This window comes from Talpa occidentalis, unplaced genomic scaffold, assembly GCF_014898055.3.
Source record: "Talpa occidentalis isolate TD23 unplaced genomic scaffold, MPIMG_talOcc4v2.1 talOcc4.15, whole genome shotgun sequence".
Lineage (NCBI taxonomy): Eukaryota > Metazoa > Chordata > Mammalia > Eulipotyphla > Talpidae > Talpa > Talpa occidentalis.
This window is the reverse complement of record NW_023601543.1, coordinates 12,838,398-12,858,442: the sequence shown is the minus strand read 5'-3', so window position 1 is coordinate 12,858,442 and position 20,045 is coordinate 12,838,398. Positions and strand designations below refer to the sequence as shown.

General features: G+C 45.2%; 1 protein-coding gene and 1 non-coding gene across 2 annotated transcripts in view; both read right to left on the bottom strand.

Moving 5' to 3' along the window:
* The window catches only part of HS6ST2 (heparan sulfate 6-O-sulfotransferase 2), a 259,977-nt gene that overhangs the window by 106,337 nt on the left and 133,595 nt on the right, over positions 1–20,045 (bottom strand). The gene's annotated exons all lie outside the window — the stretch shown is intronic.
* Positions 19,725–19,914, bottom strand: LOC119246863 (U2 spliceosomal RNA). Its single transcript, XR_005125611.1, has one exon. It is a non-coding gene; the product is annotated as a U2 spliceosomal RNA (small nuclear RNA).

Genomic DNA, 20,045 nt, shown 5'->3' with positions numbered 1-20,045 from the left:
AAAAGAGCTAATGAAGTTTCCGCACGCAACTCTGAACATGAGCTAGGTCCATTTGGATACCAGTCAGTGGGGTTCAGAAACAAAGCAAATTCACTAAGATGGGGGGGCTTGGGAGGCTACCCTCCCAGCTCCCATCCTGAAGTTTCCATCGGAAACAATAGGAGCCAACAGTCTCTTCCCAGTCAGCCTCCTACCACCGTCTGTGGGGACGGGGCCTTAAGTGTGCGTCAGCCGGGATCCGACCCAGGCAGGCCTTCCTCCTGCTCCAGTGCCTGGATGCCCATGAAGCTGACAGGTGCTCCATGGATGCTGAGTGGCTTACGTTTCTGGGATAGGTGTATTGTTTTGTTTTGTTTTGAGAAGGGAAAGATGTCAATCGCCAAAAAGAGCCAAGGAAAGTATGCAAGCCCCCTGGCCTGGCCTGAATCAAACTAACAGGAAACTGGGTGAGGAGTGAGCGAGTAAAGCAAAAGCCACACGACCTATTTTTAAAACTCCAACAGCATGTGGGTCGTACAGCAGTGCTGCTGGCTTTGTTTTTATCTGCAGACATCTGTTTGGGGTTTCTTTGGCTCCGGTACTTTGTTCTGTGGTGTGATAGCCCAGGGTCTGGGAATTGGGTAGAATAGCTTGGATGTATATGTGGAGTGCCCCAAACAGGCATAACATTGCAGAGAAAAAAAATGGAGCTCTCAAAATGCTGTGATTTAACAAGTACTCAGGAAAATTCCAGCAGCCCCAAATCCCCATACCCTGTCCACCCCCAACCTATAGCTGGTACCTAAAATTTCACCCTTAACTCATCAAGCCTTTGGCTTAAGGATTCACCCGTATGTTAGAAGGTTTCACCCATATCTCTTGAAATTTTTTTCAGTGAAGGTAGAGAGAATAAGACAAGCCACAAAAACCAGGGTGCATGACCTTTTGCTACTCGGCTTCTGGAGAACATGGCAGCCAGCCCCAGCAGGAGGGCTGAGCAGGGGATGAGGTCCAGGGCCCAGGCGCTCATGTAAACATGGAAAGAAGTAAATCGACCGCAGGAACACGGGTGCTGGTAGAGCAACCCGGATGGAGATTTCCCAGGCGAAGGATTTATTTTGGAAGTGCTCAAGGTGCTTTCTTAATCTACAGCCTAATCACCCACATCTCACCTCAACCTCTGCATGCACCAGGAAAGATCTGGGTAGAGGACAGCTGCCTTTGTGGATCCACCCCCACCCCTAAAGAACCCTCAGGAGCAGTGAGTCCCACAGGGAGGGGAGTTCCTGAGGCAACAGCTGCTCCTCTCCCCCTGCTATGCCCCTGACTTTTCAATGAGGTCATCTCGTTATTCTTCAGCTGCACAATCAAAAAAAAAAATTAGAGTAAGCCTCTTGAGTTATGATTGTTATTAAAACTAAACTCCAGCACATTCTCAGGGCTGCCCCAGCTCCCAGGGACCTGAGTGTACAGCCCAGACAGGAGTCATCACACGTTCCAAATGCAGCAAATTCAATATGCAGCCAGACCAGACACAGGAGACAGCAGGAGCAGTCCCCAGAGCTGCACTCCTGTGGAAACCCTTTTTTGACCAAGGCACCTCCCTCCATCTTGGAAAAGGAAGGACAAGAAATGTTAGTCCTGTGGGATACTGCTTTGGGATAGCATGATTTTCCATGCTGTCTCTTCTAGGACTCTCCCGACGGCAAGATTTTGCTCTTGAGCCACTTCTTATGTATTAATCAACAAGAAGTAGATTCCTTACAGAAAAGGCAGGTCTCCTACCACACATCACAAAGGCAATCCCTGGGCTTGCACGCTGGGTTAGTGCCTCTGTCCCCAGAATCTTGCTGACGACGGCTACCCTCCATCGGGCACCTGTGCTGTGCCAGACACCAGCTCCTTGTTTGAATGAGCTCCTTTCACCTCACAGCACCTTTAGCACCACCCCCATTTTCACCAACGAATAAACTGATTTCTATAGGGCTGAGTGACCCAGTTAAGAAATTCTCCAGCAGGGATCCAAACCCAAGTCTGTCTTAAGTGGAGTTCTTATATACGAAACCCGATGGAGTGGCTGGCATTTGCTTTCCAGCACTTTCCTTGCTCTAACCCCCAAGTGGCAGGGCTGTTAAAGAACTGACACCATATTCAGCTACTTATTCCAAAGGGAATCACACGCCTGGCTTTGAAGGATCTTCTTACAGAGATGCTCATCAGCAATGAGACGGGACACTCTGAGTCAGTGTCACAGCCACCTCCTCTGGATCCCAACTCCCCTGAAAACCAATCTTTCCACCCAAGTCAAATCAGAAACCGGAAAAGTTCAAGTCAGCTCACACTGTGCTGTCACTGAAGCAGTCTCCTGAGGGAATAAAGTGGAAGCAGTGTCTCTACCCAGCCTTCTGCTTCGAATGGCAGTGTCTCCACCCCAAGGGACAAGATAGGGACTGGAGGGGAGGCTCGGGAAAGAGGCCGATACATATGATATTATGCCTTAAATGGATACTTGTCCTCACTCATTGGGGAAAGAGTCGCAGGAAAGAGGCAGTCTACCGTGATCTTGTCACCTTCTGGGACATAGGTCCAAGCTTGCAGAGCTCTATCTGAGAGGCAAGGCCAGTCAGTGTTCTTTGCAAGGAAGTATTGCTTTGTAGGAATAAAGCAGCTGCTGGGGAAGCTCTGGCCGACTGGACACACATGCTGATCTTTTGGGGGCTGTACGCTATATAGGAGGCTCCCAACCACGGTCTGATGCCTTCACACCAAGCCCTCTCAACAGCCATCCTCTCAGAAGCCATGGAGTGTCATTCAGCTTATTCTAAGGAGAAGCTTGTGGGCAAAAGAATACTGTGGTTTTGCTTTTACAGGCACATATATACAGATATTGGGAGTTCCATTCCAGACCACCACAATAAAACAAGTTTCACAATAAAATGAACATCACAATAAAGCAAGGGACACGAATTTTTTGGTTTCCCAGTGCATATGAAAGTTAGGTTGACACTAATACTATTGCCTATAAAGTGTGGAAACAAATACATCTTTAAAAAATCATGTACACATCTTAATTAAATGTGACACCGAGGCATGAGGTAAGCACATGCTATTGGAAAAATGGCACCGATAGACTTGCTCAGTGCAGGCTTGCCACAGCCTTCAATTTGTAAAACATGCAATGTCTGCGGAGTGCAATGAAGCAGGTGCAATAAAACGAGGTGTGCCTAGACACAGATCAAGAAAATGCAAGCCATGACACCAGGGAAACCTAGCACTACAAATCTGTTTTGCATTTAGGGAGCTGGGCAGGACCAGGGTAAGACCATTTGTAGGAGGCGCCCCCACAGCTTCCAGGTGCAGAGGAAGTTGCCTGACTCCTCTGTGGGGCCTGCCTCAGTAACCAGGTGCAGCCGAGCATGGCCCTGCTCCGCTGAGCCCTGATTCGAGACAAGACACCTAGGCACATGGCAAGTTTCAAGGGCTACTAGAGTTTTGGATTTGAGAGTCTCAGGAGTTTTGAAAAAGGATCAATCAGGTTAGAAAGGTGGACACCCGAAGGGGACATACTTGTCCGGACTCTCTCCTGGGAAGACCTCTGACCTCCACTTCAGGGACTCAGACCTTAAGAGTCAGCCCTACCATTCTCATCTGACTTGCTGCACAGACACGTGGAGGTCTTTGCATCTGATCTCTGCTTCAAAGTGCCTCCTCACCACCAACCCGACTCATGGTGTCTGACCCTCCAGCACCACCACCTAACAGCCTGATTGCCTGCCCACTGCCTCTGGCCTCCAGCCTTGCCTCAGGCACCACCTGAATGGCACCTTTGGCCTGTGCCCGGTGCCTCTGAAAGAGTTGTACATTGGTGCCTGGTCTTCTGGCACAGCCTCTGAGTGCTGTCCACTGCTTCTGATCCTCCAGCACCGCCTCCTGGTGCTGTTGCCCCTGGTGGTGTCTGGTCCAGCCTTGGGCACTGCCCCATCTGGCCTCCAGGTAAGTGCTGCTGGCTTCTGAATTGCCCCTCTCAGCACTATACCTGTGACTCCCTCCAGCTGCAAATATGAGTTGGGTGCTGATGCATTGCTTTGCCAGTGCGCCACTAGCTCCAGGCGCTCATTGGAGGGTCAACACCATTGTGCAGGGGCAGCTGTTGGTTTGGACTACTGGGCACTGCAGACACTATCTGGGGTAGGACTGCTGGCCCTTTGTGGCCTTAAGAATGCTTTCCTTTCTCCTAATTTCCTTATCTTTCTCACCCCTTCGTTAATAAACTCTATTGTTGTTGAACTCTGAGACTGAGTTGTGTCTTGCAATTGTGAGCACATGGGTCAAGGCCCATGTGACATCCTTCAGGTTTGTATCATTTCAAAGTGAGGCAATCACCTTGGGTGTAAAATTTAAGGGGGCATTAAGAAACTCAGTAATCAAGAGGTTTTAAACATTTCTCATTTGTATTATAGAATAGTTCCAAATTTACAGACAAATTGGTAATAACAGAAAGTTCCCATGTATTCCACATCTGGTTTCTTCCATTATTAACATCTTTGATTAGTAAAGTAGCTTTTTCACAATCAATGAGCTGATATTGAAATGTTATTATTCCCTAAAGTCTGTATTTTATTCAGATTTCTGTTAGATTTTACTTTTTTCTGTTCCAGGATCTTACTCAGCTGTCACATCTCCTTGGCCCCCCTCTTGGCTATGACAGTTTCTCGTTCTTTCCTGGTTTTTATCACCTTGGCACTTTTGAGGCATACTAGTCCGTCATTTTATAGGATACCCCTCTATTGGACTTTTCCTGATGTTTTCTCATGATCAGACTGGGACTATGGATTAATGGGAGGAAGATCACAGAGGTAAAGCTAATCTCATCACATCCTATCGAGAGTATGTAATATCAACATGATTTGTGACTATTGACGTTGGCATTTGCCTTGATCACTTGCCTAAAATCACATTTGCTAAGTTTCTCCACTGTAAAATTTCTCTCTTCCCTTTCCACTCTGTAGTCTTTGGAAAGAAGTCACTATTCCCAGCGCACACTTAAGGGATGGAGAATTATGCTCCATCCTCATAAGGGCAGAACATCGACACACATTATTTGGGAATTGTCCTGCATGGGAAATTTGTCTGTTCTACCCATTTATTTAATCATTAATTCATACCAATATGGACACAGAGACACTTTGCTCATCCTCCAATACTACCTTATTCATCTTGCTTGTCAAATTCTTCCAACTTTGGTCACTGGTGAATGTTAAAGTTAGCTTGTCATATGCCTCACCCCCATCCATGTTTTGTTTGTTTGTTAACACGTCTTTACATTCTGGGACTATCACATGCTCCAGGCTCATCTTATCTCTTTTCTGCCCTAGTCTTAGAATAAGCCATTTCTGCAAGAAGCTCTGATTCCTTTATTAGAGGATGGTATTAGTAACCAAGGTATGGGTGCTAGCTGGCTAAATAAGATTTTAGAGCAAAATTAAAAACAATCAAGTCAGCAAACCCTGGCTTTTGGGCTGTCTGCTTATTTTTGTAAATGAACTTTAACTGGAACCAGGAAAGGACCCGCAAGAGAGGCAGGGGTGCATATGTGCTGGGTTGGAGCCCATCTTGAGTTTTAAATCTTGAGTTTTAAAACATATTAAAATGGCATTTACTTTGATTACTGAAATTTTTGGCAAGCCCCTCCTTGTAGGTTTTCTACCTTAGGGGAGTATCTCATGCACCCCAACTTAGTTTGCAACCTTTTTGAGAGCAATCAATCTAAAGATCAGTGCCCCCACCTGAACTTCCTGATTAACAATGCAGCTTTGGGCTCATCCGCCTGGCGTGGAAATCTGCAGTGGAGCTGTGTGTTGCAACCACAAACTTCCAGACCTCAGCCCAGCTCTCCTTTATCAGATGTTTTGGGAGATGCTTCGGGGACCTGATAGTGTAACGAGGAGTCATGACAATTATCCAGTGTGACACCAATTGTGATGTGTGGGAACCACAGAGTTAATCCATCCACAGTGGGTCTGCAGGTGGGAAGATGGTGTGATAAAAGTATATTCTAAAATGATCTTGCTTTCCTTTGTGTTTAATAATGACATTTACTTCATAATTTCAAATAATGTTAGTGGAGGGTGTGCGTATCGATGGCTTCAACTGGGATCTGATCTTTAATGGGGCTGTACAATACTGATCCTGAGCATGTCTGGCCAGAGGACCCTGAGTTCCATTTGAGGTCCAGGACAGCAGGACTAAGTGTGTGCCCTGAGCATGTGCTCCCCCTCTCTCACTTACTTAACAAGTTGGGAGTAGTGGCTGTTCCCTTTGAACTTTCTCTGACTCAGTCCACAAAAGTCTGCTAACCTCTCTTGCTGACTGGTTGCAGCCCCTGAGTACTCACGCCCCCTCCCACCTCCTTTTGCTCCCCTCTCTTGCTCTGTCTTTATGGCTCCGTTCCCTCTTACTTTCCATGCTCTACAGGGACACTTCTCTCTTTGCTGCTCGAACTCCTGGGTATGCCCTTGCTGCCTTTTCTCTTCCTCTTACACACTTTCTCTCTCCCTCCTACGCGCTCTTGCTGTTTCTTCTCTTGCATAATTGTGATCTCCATTGCTTTCTTCTCTCTCATGCTCTTTCTCCCTGCCCATGTTGCTCCCTCTCTCACATTCTTACTCTCCCATTCTGCTTCTGTATGCATGTGTGTGTAAATGTGTGTATGTTTTTTTTAAGATTTATGCATTTACACAAGAACTGGGGTACAGGCCAGAGGCGCAGGAGGGTGAGAAGATTCATTAGAGACAGAGTGGGGAACAGAACAGGCAGATGGACCAAAAACACTGCTGAGGGGAGCAGCGGGCAAAACAGGAGAGGTCTGCTGGGCCATGTGGGTAGCTCCCTGGCCGGCTGGTTATCAAACTGGTGCTGCAGAGGCTGCGGAGAGCTTCACAGCACTGCGCTCAACCCACTGCGCCACCAGGGAGGCCAATGTGTGCATGTTTTTTCTGAGCCAAAGAAACACTTCCCTAAACACGCAGACCCAGAGCAGAAGTAGCACAGCTCCAGGGGAAAGCAGGAAAGGGTTTTTCATCCACAACAAGGAAAATGCCACTGGGTCCAAGGCTCTCAAGTGTGATCTCAGAAAACTCTTAAAACCCTTGGGGCAAAAAGGGCTGTAAGGACACAGAGATGCAATCTAGCACCGTCCACTCCGGATAAAGCGGGCAGTTCATTAGAAGCAGTCAGAATATCCAAAGGGAAAACACTTCACAAGGCATGTCCCCTGGGAAGCCCTAACTGCTCCAGCTACTGAGGATTAAAATTGTGTAACTCACCCTTAGGAACGGGAAGCTGAATCTGAGGAAGGAAGCCGTTTTAACTCACCTCAAATGTGTTACCAGCAAAAGAACTTCCCACAGCAGAAAGCCAGTGCCTCTGAGAAGTAGCCAGCAGAGAAGAGTCTCCTGCAGAGTTGCCAGAGGGCTTCAGAAATAAGCCTCAAACATGGAGTCAGTCACTGGATAAGCCTTTGATTTCCAGCACCAAGGGAGGCTGGGAGGCTCACTAAGTGGCATCTGGAAACTTCTCTCTGAACCGCTCTCAGCCAGGGTACAAAGCTGGAGCATGTAGCACTCAGGCAGATGCTGTGTTGTGTGTGCACGTTGGAGGCTGCAGAATGGGGTCGGGATGTCCTAGAGACAAAACTGGGAGAAAGGGCAGGGAAGCCCAGGTGGGGTCTGGCCCTTTGGGGGAGGGTACACATCTGTGTTCCTCCGCCTCCCTTTCCTTCCTCCCCTCCACAAGCAAAAAGTTAGCTCCAGGTTCGTTTTTAGGAAGGGGTGATTTAGGAAATGCTGCAACGTTATTAAGCTACTTCTAAAAGTCACATGCCAGGAGCCAAAATAAGACTTGGGCTCTTCAGAAGCTTTCCCCTTTGTTTGAAATATTTATGCTTTTTAGGAGACATTTAACCAGCATGTTTGGGGATCATTTACAGAAACCCATCTAACTGCAGCAACATAAAAAATCATTCAATTTCCAGAATGCAGTCTGATTTTTATTAAGCTCTTTCCTCAAGGAACAGAAAGGACTAATTCAGTGGGAGCCACTAAATCTCCTACCCTGTGAATAGGAGGCAAAATTCATTCTTCCCAAAATGAACAAACATTGAGAAGACAAAATACCCTTGAGCATAAAACCTTCAGAAATTCCTATTTATTAAAATCCAAAGATGGGTTCTCACTTTTCAAATTTAATCTCATGGATGAAGTTAAAATGAAAACTGTTAAATCTAGTCCTACAATTTCCCTTAATGCATTTTCAATCAGAAATAATGGCTGCTTATTTAAAACCCTCTTAGCAAAGAAGGAAATGTGCATAAATAGAAATGAGTGAGAAGCCCTACTTCAGGGTCACTCCTGTTCGGTTAACTTCCTGATACAATTTTTGTGAGTAATCAAGATTATTCTGGTCCATTCATCCATATGACTCCTGAGCACAGTGATTCTCCAAGTCTAATTCGATGACCAACTACATCAGAATCACTTGGGGGTGCTTGCTCAAGGGTTGTTTCTCTGCTTCCACCAAGATTCTGATTCTGGGGCTCTGAGGCCCAGGAATGTGATTTTGAGCAGGCACCCTGAGTGATTCTGATGCAAACTTAAGGGTGGGAGGCCCACAGAGCAGAGGAAGCACATTTAGGTTACAGACCTCCCTTATGTATTTATTTCTAGAATTAATATGAGAAACCCTGTTCACCACCCATGCACGCAAGGATGCTAACGTAGGTTAGTCTTTCCTATTTCCTTCTCTGGTCTTAAAAACTATGGCAAAATATTTTTTAAAAATTTTAAAAAATGAACAATGATGTAAAATATATAAATAAATAATATATTCTTTTAAAAAAACTATGACAATTTGCAGAAAGCGGGAACATGGTTTCCTAGAAAGTGGTTTCTCTTCCAAGATGACATACGTGCCCATCAACAGATGAATGGATAAAGAAAATATGGTATATATTCACAATTGAATATTACTCAATCACAAGAAAGAAAGCCTGCTCTTTGCAAGAATATGGATAGACCTGAGGGGCATCATGTTAAGTGACAGAAATCAGAGAAAGACAAATTTAGGATCTGATGTGTAAAATCTAAAAATAAAATAAAATAAAATAAAATAAAAACCAACTCATAGAAACAGAAATCAGATTTGTGGTTGCCAGAGGTGGGAATGAAAGGGGTCAAAAGATGCAAACTTCCAGTTATAAGTAAATTCTAGACTGTAATGAACAACAGGATGACTAGTTAACACTGCTGTATTGTATATTTGTAAGTTGCTAAGAGAGTAGTTCTTAAAAGCTCACATCATAAGGGAAAAAAGGTCACTATGTGGGATAATGAATGTTAACTTATTGTGGTAATCATTTTGCAATATACACATGAATTATTATATTGCACACCTTCAAATTACACAATGTTACATGTCAATTATCTCTCAACAAACCTGGGAGGAAATGATATATTTTTTAATGATATGGGAATCAAAGAGACCAGACGACAAGCAAGGAGGTCCACAAAATCAAAAACCCTACTGTGACAGTGACAACGCCAGGGGGCTGCCAAGGAAGGGCCCCCACTTTGGTTCCCAAGGGCAGGAGAAGCCACAGCCCCGCTAGGCAAACCAGCCAAGCACAAGGCCTTTGTGTTTGCCAAATCTGAGAGTCTTTTCAGCATTGAACCCTCTTAAATGTCCTACTTGCCACTTCTTGAGTCTGCAGTCAACTGGAGTTTCTCCCTTCATCCTTTGCAGCTGACTCATCAGCCCCGACCCCTCTTCACCCAGCCGCCTATGGGAAACCTATAAATTTCCCACCCAAAGAAGTGGTTCCCAGGCTGCACCTGAGTGCAGATGAACTAGGTCCCTCCAACCTGGGTGGTGTGAAGACATCGACAGCTGCAGAAACAATCAGTGACTTCAAAGGGTCAATTTTTCCCTGAGGGTTATCTGGAACATACCTCCCAAGACTAAAATTCCTCTCTTGGAATGTGGCAGGATGGAAAGTAAATGCAAAGAGGCTGACCTGCTGACCTTCTTCCTGGGCTTTCCCATAATTTGTTTACAGGAGGTTTAGAAAGTTCCTCCCCTCACTCAAAGTTTCAAGTCTCTTTTCTCTTGTGGCCACAAGACAAAGAACATAACTTGAAGTATGAGAGACAAGCATGCAAGGGGTGATTTCTATATTGCCCTGACTCAGAGTATAAATTTTCTGTTCTGCTCTTTCTGAGTTAGTCTTATGATATCGGAGAATGTTTCTCTTCAGGAATGCATTTCTGATCAATTTGTGGAAAACTGTCACTATCTAGAATTCACCTTCCTAATCTCTTCCGATTTTTGGAATGATTTATCACCTGAAAGAAAGAGTTAAAAGTCAGTACTTTAGCTGGAGGAGTGCAGCATAGGGGGAGAGGCCAGTTAATGGGTACTGGGTTCCTCTTTGGGTGGTAAATTTGCTTTGAACCACACAACCATGATAATTACACAACATTATGATTCTGCTAGATACCACTGAATACTACAATTTACACTGGTGAATTTTATGTGAGGTGAATTTCACCTTGACAAAAAAACAAAACAAAAAACATTTGGTGATAAAGAAGCTTTTTCTGAGTCCTGAGCAAGAAAGAAACAGTCAAGAAAACAAGGCATTCTCAGCACCAAATGTTAAGCTCAAGCTGTGTGGTGGTAACAGCACGTGTTGCTCACTCTGGGCTGGGCTGAATGAATGACTTGCCTTATTTCACACAATCTTCACACAACGATGTTGTGAGGTTAAGTTCAAATTATGATTCACTGAAGAACTGAGACTCAGAAATGAAATGGTTTGCTCAAGGTCACATAGCTAATACGGCAAGGGTTGGCTCCCATTCCGGTGTGAGTGCTCTTCACAGTGGACAGTCTCTAAGTGAGTATGTGCCCAGTCTGTTGCCTACAGAAGGAGTGTTCTCTCTGTGCAGAAACGTTCCGCTTCTTTCCATGAAAATCGAGGTGTAGAGTGAGCATCTTTAAATGGTGCAAACCCACAAAAGGCAGTTAAGAAGATAATAGCTCTGGCAACCAGAGCTATTGTGGGGTGCTGAAAGGAAGGTACTAGAATATGTCGTCAAAGTGAAGGAAAGTTCTAAAGTTCTAGCGAGGAAAAGCCTGTGTGAGGGGTGTGTGTGTGTGCGCGCACACGCGCGTGTGAGAACGAGAGAGAATAAGTAAGAACTGTTTGGATCAAGGAGGGCAACAAGGTTGTTGAATGCCCACCTTCCCTCTCCGCTCTCAACACACAAATTCGCTTACTCTTGAAGCCTTTGTCTGAGAGAGAAGGGAATTTGAGGCCCAGGCCTTTTAAACAAAACTTTCCATATGTGATCAATAGAAATAAAATCTTGTTAACAAACCAGACTTACAATTACTCCATTTGGGGTGATGGGGCCTTCAATTCAGCTTAACTAATAAGACAGTATTGTTTCTTGGGATAAGTTATGGGGTGGGGGGGTCACTTTGCATCAATGAATATTCCATCTTAGATGAGGAAAAAGGAGAGAGAACGAATTTTGCCTCTGCTTTGGAGCTGAGAAGCCTGCCAAGCCATTGGCTAATGGATGCTAGAAACTTTCAGAAAGGTATAGGAAAAAGAGCAAAATTACCCTTTATCTGCCTGGGCACAACTCACTAGATTAAGTTCCTCCATGGGGAAAGTATCTCTGTTCTCCTTGGGTCAGTACTAGCTCTGCAAGCTCCCAGAGTGAGAACCTGCGGTTCTCAGGGACTGAAAAGGGCCCTGGGAAATGAGCGCCCTGAAATCAAGAGGCGCACTGCCCTGGGGGGAGGAGGGAGGCTGCCAATGGAATCCCACTGAGACAGAAACCCCCAGGAGCCCATCCCAGTGTGGGGGGCGGGGGGCAAGCCAGCACCAGGGCATCCTGGGAAGCCAATTCTGGAAATGGGCATGGAGTTCTGTGACCCTGAAAGTGTGGCTCCCAAGACCTGCCATTTCCCAGGCCAATCATCCTCTCCCCAGCATCGCTACTTCCCCGTGGGCAGAGGCAGATAATGAAGCGCCTGTTCTGGCTCCTGCTGCTGCTTTACAAAGGCAGTTTTTCTGTAATTGGTCCATGTGAGGAGAGTTATTGCATCTTCTGAACTGTTAGGTCCCGAATGTCAATATGAAGCACAATGGCTACAGTCACTGCCCTTGGAGACAGCATATTCATGGCCACTTCCAGCCAGAGTAACACAGAAGACAAAAATGGCAGAGCAATGTGTGTGCCGATCTCATGAATGGCGGGCCTGGATGTTCAGAGAAAACTCCATGAAGGTCACTGCTTATAGTATGAGTGAGTCCACCCAGTAATCCTGGGCCCCTTCATTTCTTCATCTGTACAATGGAGGGTAGTGAGACTTACTTCATGGGGATACTGGGAGGATTAAATGGGACAGTGCGAGTAAAGTGCTTAGCAGCGTGGGTGGCACATGATGAGCGCTCAAGGAATACCAACTATTACTGATACAATAATTTGCAATTAGAATTCATAATAATTTGTCATTATTACGTAACCTTTAAAGGTAACTTGTCTCCTCTGAAGAACAGCTATTCCTCCACTTATCAGGTAATCCATGACATTCTAGTCATTTCTTTGCTTGAATGTAAGGCCAAATGGAGTGTTCAAGTGCATTCTAACACTGCTAGATGTTGAGCTCCTTGAGGACAGGGGCCATGAATAACCAGCTCTGTGTTCTCAGTGGCAGTCCCCTGGCTCAGCGCGCTTTTGAAATGTCTGAAAAGACTTCCATTGCAAGTTCCTGACAGAACCAGCTTTCGCCTCTCCTCCCTTGGCTTCCTTCTACAAGGCTTCCGATCATTTTGTAAAATTCTAAGTTATTTAATAGATATTTTTTCATTTGTAATTCCCTCAAGTCCTTTTCAGAAGTGAGGAATAAGTAATACTAAATCTGAAATGTTTCTCTATAATAACCCAGCCCTACAATAATATCTCCCTTAAAAGGGAGAGAGGTGCTTGTTGCTGAAGCTCCAAAGAAAAAGGACTGCCCAGGGCAGAGGGAGGGGCCAGAGCAGGGAGGACCCAGGAATGGGCCTGTGGACATAGTGGTCTACACTGGCATCATGTCAGCTCCCAGGAAGCTGCCCCGAAAAAACATTTCCCTTTGGGGCCCTGGTACTAACACAGCCCAGGAGGTAAAAACACATTCCTCTTCTTCTCTTCTTAACCTTTCTGGAAAGGGTTGGGGGCTGTTCGCCAGCTGCAAGACATCACGGTTAAGAACATGACTGACTGGATTTGAGTGTCTGCCACATACTGTCACATAGATTGGACAAGTTTCTCAACCTCTCTGGGCTTCATTTTCCTCCTCTGTAAAGTAAGGATAATAATAATAATATTGTCCTCATTAGGCTGTTGTGAAGATTAAATGAGAAATACATAAACTTCCTAGACCATAGTAGGAGTTCAATAAATGTAAGCCAATATGACTCATTGACCTGCAGACATTAGCTCCAGCCTTGGATAAACTGAACAGTTCAAAAGATTATAAGGAACCCTGCATAGAAATCATGCATTCAAACCATAGGTGGCAGGGCCAAGGGTCAGAGATTAAAGATAAGTGATTCTTCATTTATAACATGGAAAAAGCAAAGGCTTAACTGTTTCCCATGATTAAACTTTTAAGACTGGAATGAGCTAATGCCTGTAGAAGTACTTCGTGAAATGCAAGCATTCTGTGCAAATGTAAGTGGTATTCTCACTGGGCATTCCTGGAGAGAAGGAAACATTAAATTTAGCTCATAAATACATGGGTTTTAATCCTTCTGAGGCTTTCCTGCTATCACCCTGGGGTGTGGAAAAGCAGCACACAGTTCAGACCCCAGATATCCTCTCTGCAAGGAGCTATGCTCTGCCGTCAAATCTCTCCAGGTCTCAGCCTACACAAAGCTTTTCCATGGCCCGCCATGTTTAAAGGTTCTTGCCACTAAGCCACTAGTTTAGAAATCTTCTTGCATCTGTGACACATAGAATCTTGCTCACTCGGGCCATGCTAGGGCCATGACAGTGTGACTGAGGACTTGGGGCTGCCTGTCACAGCTAATGGCTCAGCCCACAAGACTTGGAGCTGCCTGTGTCACCCCCCTGTCCAGTTGCCAGATGAAGTGGTGGGGAGAATTGTCATCCATCAGCAAATAGAAAGGAATCTCTCCAGATGGAGATTAAGCAATCAATATGTTTGGATTTCAATCAGAGGAATGTGTTTGCTTGGAACAAGTCTTAATTAGCATGTTGGTGTAGAAGGTGAGCCGTGTCGTTTAGAACAAATATCGTGTAGAATACCAAAATAGACTTAATAGAAGAAACATGCTTCAGAATATATCCCTGCTCCCTTCCTCCTTATAGACTCTATTGGACCATTCTTCTTGCATGCTTACCTGACTCGCTATAATGCCAGCCTTTCAAAATTAGGAAAGAATGGATTTCCCCAATAAAGCAATAGTACAGATCTATTTGGGGAGATTTCTCCCCAAATAGAATCAGAGCTAAAAAAAAGATCTAAAGTTCTTCCAATCTAGTTTGCTTCTTTTATAAGAGGCACTGAGGCCATAAACGGCAAGGGACATGCCCAAGGTCACACAGTCAGTGAGTGGCAGAGCTGGAGTTTGAACCCAAGAAATACTAGTCAATTTGGAATGAGACATAATGCAGGAAATCCACAACTCAAGGCACAGAAACCATCACTGACATGCTTGGAGAATCAGTAAAAGAACAATGGTGTGTGCACAGTGCTTCTTATTCTGCATGATCACTAAAATGCCTTCACCATTGGCAGCCCAAGAATTCATGATGTGCCACTTGCAATGCATCCCCCATTCACATTCTGTGAAGTGTAGGATCTGGAGGTACACATTGTCTAGAAACGCTCAAGCAGCCCATTGAAAGGTAGAAAATCAACCAGTCTCCTCTTTCACATCCTGAAGGAAAACGCCCTCTCTTATTTGTCTGTTGAACACTCAAGCAGAAATTCCCACCCCCCCCCCCACCAAGACAAAGTTGAGTTCTCCCCTGCCCCCTGAGCACCCATTCGCAGGGATGGGTTTCTTCTTCCTCTAAGAACCTAAGTTACAATTTCAGAAAATGACCTCCATCTGTTTATGGTTTTAAAAAACAACAATAGCCATGGGGTAGCTTCATGGCGTTCCTCGTAATTCCACTTCTTGTGGCTATTTCCTCTTAATCCCCGTGCAGAAGAAACAAGCCAGAGAGGACCCAGCATCTAATTTTATTCTGTCCCCTCCCACTTGCTGAGACGTGAAGAGTAAACAGGTCTGGTCTATGTCAGTTGAAGCTTCTCTCACTTCAAGCACTTGGGGTCAGCACAGCAGATGTGTCCTTGAGTATCACACAGTGCTCATCTCTGTGGCTGCGGGCATTGAGTAAGAGTGGGGCTGCAGGACGGCCACAACAGCACCCCTGTCCTAAAGGAGCTTGCATGCTGGGGAGAGAGAGATGCAAAATATGGTGCAGAACAAAATACCTTCTATGGGAGGCACAAGTGGGAGAGCTATAAAAGGAAGAATTATTCCAGTGGGGAGGAAGATCAGACTTGCCCAAGGAAAAGAGTGTTATTGTTAAGCTTTAAAGGGTGAACTGACTTATTTGAAAATACATGATTGTGAACACGGGGACAATCATCCTTAAATACCGGTCATTTAGTAAGCAGAAGACCACACTCTCGATTTAAAAATAATACCAGGGGGCCTCCCTGGTGGTGCAGGGGTTAAAGACACAGTGCTATCAAGTTATCGCCAGCCACTGTGGCATGAGTTCGATCCCCAGCCAGGGAGGTGACCCACATGGCACAGCAGACCTCTCCTGTCTTGCCCGCTGCTCCCCTCAGTGGTGTATTTCAGTAGATCTGCCTGTTCTGCTCCCTACTCTGTCTCTGGTGAATCCTTTCACCACCACCCCCACACCTCTGCCCAGTATCCCAGTTCTTGTATGCATAAATAAATAAATCTTTAAAAATATAATAATTGGTAACATTTCTTGAGTGCTCACTGTGGGTTCAACACTGTGCAGAGGGTTTGACTTTATCTCATATCATCATCACAACAACCTCGTGTTGACTGGCAAGTACTGTTATTCCCTGTCCCAAGCCCAGGAAACTAATGTCCAAAGACTTCCAGCTTCGGCACAGTCTGAATACGAACCCAGGCAGTATAACTCCAAAGCCAAGCAATTTTCTACAAGTGTGGTTTGCGTACCTTAGAATCACTTGGGAGCTTGTTGAAAGCACAGATCCCGAGCAGCTTCCCAGACCCAGGAATCACAATCCATGTATGTGGAACCCAGGAATCTGTATTTTAAACTAGACACTCCTCTCCCTTCCTCCCCCATTAATGAAACTAATACAACTAAAGGTTTTTAAACCACTGCATAAGGTGGCACCATCTGGAGGAAGATTTAGGAGGAACCATTTGCGCCGGGGAAGCTGGAATATTCATACAGGACACATGAACAGCAGTCAATACTATTGGTAAATAAACTTTTTCATCATTCACTCAGTCATTTAGATTTTTCCCTGATACGGTTGCTATCACATCTAAGAAAGGTAACACTAAAAGCTGGCTGTTTTGGACTTGAAGGGGAAAAGAGCTATAAATGGATGGCAGATGCCAGAAAAGAAAGCAGATTAGGGCAACAATGTCAGAAGGTAGATTCGGGGGTTTGGGCATCTGAGGCCCTGTCACTAAGCAGGCCATTCGATCCAAAGCACAACACTCAGCTTCTCTAGGGCTCCCTGCTCTCCTGAAAAATGACAGTGCACATTACATGCATCCTGAGGAAACTAGGACACTCTAACAATCAAATCACACTGACATGAAGAATGTGCAGGTCAACAACATTACAGTCACCTATAGGATTACAAGCCATCACCCAGGAATCTCAGCCGAGTCACCAGGACAGGGGTGGGACCTCGGACTCTGCAATTCTCACTAGGTCTCACATGATGCCTATGTGGCTGGTCAATGGACACACTTTGAGTCACAAGGATCTAGTCCTTTCTATCGTGAATACATAGTCTGTCACGGTTACAAGAAACTGCATCACCCATATTCACTCTAAAAGGAGCATTTCTTTAGCCAGCGAACCTCTGTGGTGACGTGGTTGGCGTGTGCATGTCACCAATACTCACATAATTTAATGCCATGAAATGCACTCAATTCCAAATGCTGCATGTAATGAAGTTCTACATCTATCGCTCAGAAGAACTATGTGAAACTATGTGAAACTCTTTCACATAGATTGTCCTATTTCGTTCTCTCAATAACATAATGCAGTAAATAATTGTTTTACTAACATTTATAACTGAGAACAATGAGGCTCTGAGAAGTTAAGTAACTTCAGTTGCCCAGTGTCACATAGCTGAAAAATGACAGAGCCGTGACTAGAACTCAAATCTGACTGGCCTCAATGGCCTGGCTACAAAGGCTTGGTAAAAAAGCTTGGTCAGTGCGAGATCAGCAGGTTCTAGGCAGGCAGAAAAGGCCAGGGACTAGGAACGCAGCATCCCTCAGAGAACCCAGTGGAGCAAGTGGCTGCAGCAGCCTTCAAAATAGCTGACAATGGCCTCCCTGGTGGCACAAGGGGTTAAGATGCAGCCTATGAAGCTGTCCACAGCCTCTGCAGCACGAGTCCTATCGCCACATGAGTTCAATCACCGGCCGGCCAGGTAGCTACCCACATGGCGCAGCACACCTGGTTTGCCCGCTGCTCCCCTCAGCAGTGTACTTCGGTCAATGCCTATTCTGTTCCCCACTCTGTCTCTGGTGAATCCTCTCACCCCCCACACCTGGCCTGTACCCCAGCTCTTGCATACATAAATAAATAAATCTTTAAAGAAAAAGGATAGCTGAGAACTTGTACCCTCAACAAGCAATTGTACTGTTGCTGTTGTAGCAGCTACTCCCAACTGCCCTTTCAAGTGCCTCCGTGTCAAATAGGGTGCTCTACGCTTTGCCTCCTAAATCTCATTAAAGCCTCCCTGTTCTCCTTTTCATTCTCATTTTTGAAATGATGAAGCTGAAGTGGAGAAGTTAAGCAAGTAGCCCAAGATTAATATGCAGTTAAGTAAGCAGAAGGGGATTCAAAAAATTGTTGGCTAACCACGAAGCGTTGGTGGGGTTTCCACTTCAATGCACAGACCCAGCCAAGCTCTCGTGGTATTGGAGCACCTTTCTCTTTTTGCAAAAGGCCCCATGCCTTGGTTGGGCTCCACTGGGTACACCCTCAGAACCCAGGGCACTCTGCTTCCAGTGTGAGGACCTGAGTAATTTTCTAAAAGGTAAAGAACATATATTGGTAAGTCCTATGAGGAAAATAAAAAGAGAAAAAATCCTTACTACTCTAATGTCCACAAACGTCTTAGGGGTTAGGTATCACTAATCCCATTTGACAGATGAAGCAAATGAGGATCAGACATTCACAACTGAGCACTGTACACCTCGGACTGTCACTGAAGCTGGGACTTCTTCCACAGGGTATTACCGACCATCCAGAACAAGACGCAACGTTTCGCTTCCCTGTCATGTCTAATCTCTCATTTCTGTCCCTTGTATTAGGCTGGTCCACTGGTGTGATTTTTGGCTTTTGTGGATCTTTATTCTAGAACATTCCTTTCTCAGAAGAAATGTCTGTACACATAAATCCAAGCCACGGACATCTCCTAAGCGCTCTTTAATATTTTACTTTTCATCAAAACTCTAGGCATAAGCAACATTCAAATTTGCTTCTTTTATGTGATATGATTAAAAGTCCTGAATAGTGTCTGCATGAATCATCAACCCTTGTGAAAGCTTTTCTGTAATAGCATTTCCCCTTTGAAGAATGTGCTGATCCATTGATTAAATCAGTTCCAAAGGTTGAAGCGGTGAGGTGAAATTGACAGGCAGGAAGGTATTACCAGACAAGAATTCCTCCTCAGGGTGAGCGCTATAAATGTCTGGCAATAGAATAGCTTTGCAATCTTCAGGGAAGTCTATGCTGAAATGAAACCCATCAGACAAAGAATACCTTTCCCAATCACAAATTACTCTGCGTTTTATGAGCAACAGGTAAACAAGTAACTTTTGAAAGCGGGAAGACAATATTTTCCATTCAGCAAAGGTTTTATTTCACTAGGACCTGCAGCATTAGTACTTCGGAAGAACGGTTCATTTGTCCTCATTCTTTTGAAACCCAGGGGCACTGAATGCTTGGGTTTCAGGAGGAGAGAAGTCAGCACACATCACAGAAATAGAGCAGCTTTCACTCTTTAAACAGGAAAGCGACTAAGGGTAATGTGTGTTCATCAATTGCGTTTCGGAGACATCCACTGCAGATTTCCCATCCGCTGACTTCTTTTACCAGACACTTAGAGCTCTTGAATGCCCTGTCTAATTTCAAACTACAATAGTCATTCTTTAATGATGGCACAAGAGACAAACCCCACCACTCCTAAAATGTTTGGGGCTTGGCAGACAATTCCAGGCCAGTGATAAGCACACCCTCACAATTCCAAGGAGAGAAAAGGCACCCCACCTGCCCTGACGAGAGGGCTGCAAAGAGCAGAGGCGACCAACAAGCTGGCTGTTCAGACCTGCAGTGGCTATCAGCAGCGGATCTTCCTTTGGGGGGTTGTTTCAATGTTGTCGTTCCCCCGGGGGGTGCATCAGTCATGAGATACTGCAATACCAGGTTGATGGTGGAGTATATGGAGCAAGATTCTATTCCACATCCCCTGCTCCAAAAGTGCATTTAATGTATTGTCCTCAGACAGAGGATATATCAGATATTAACCTGATAAGAACAAACAGCACATTTGACCTTAGCCCAGAGGCTGAGAAACGATGATCTTCCTGTTTTGGTGTCATGGGAATTGGGCAGCCAACACTGTCTTCAGCAACCTGTGCCCCAAGACTCACTCCCCTGTGACAAGGTGAGCCTCCCCTCTGTTGCTCTTTTATGAACGGTTCAACTCAC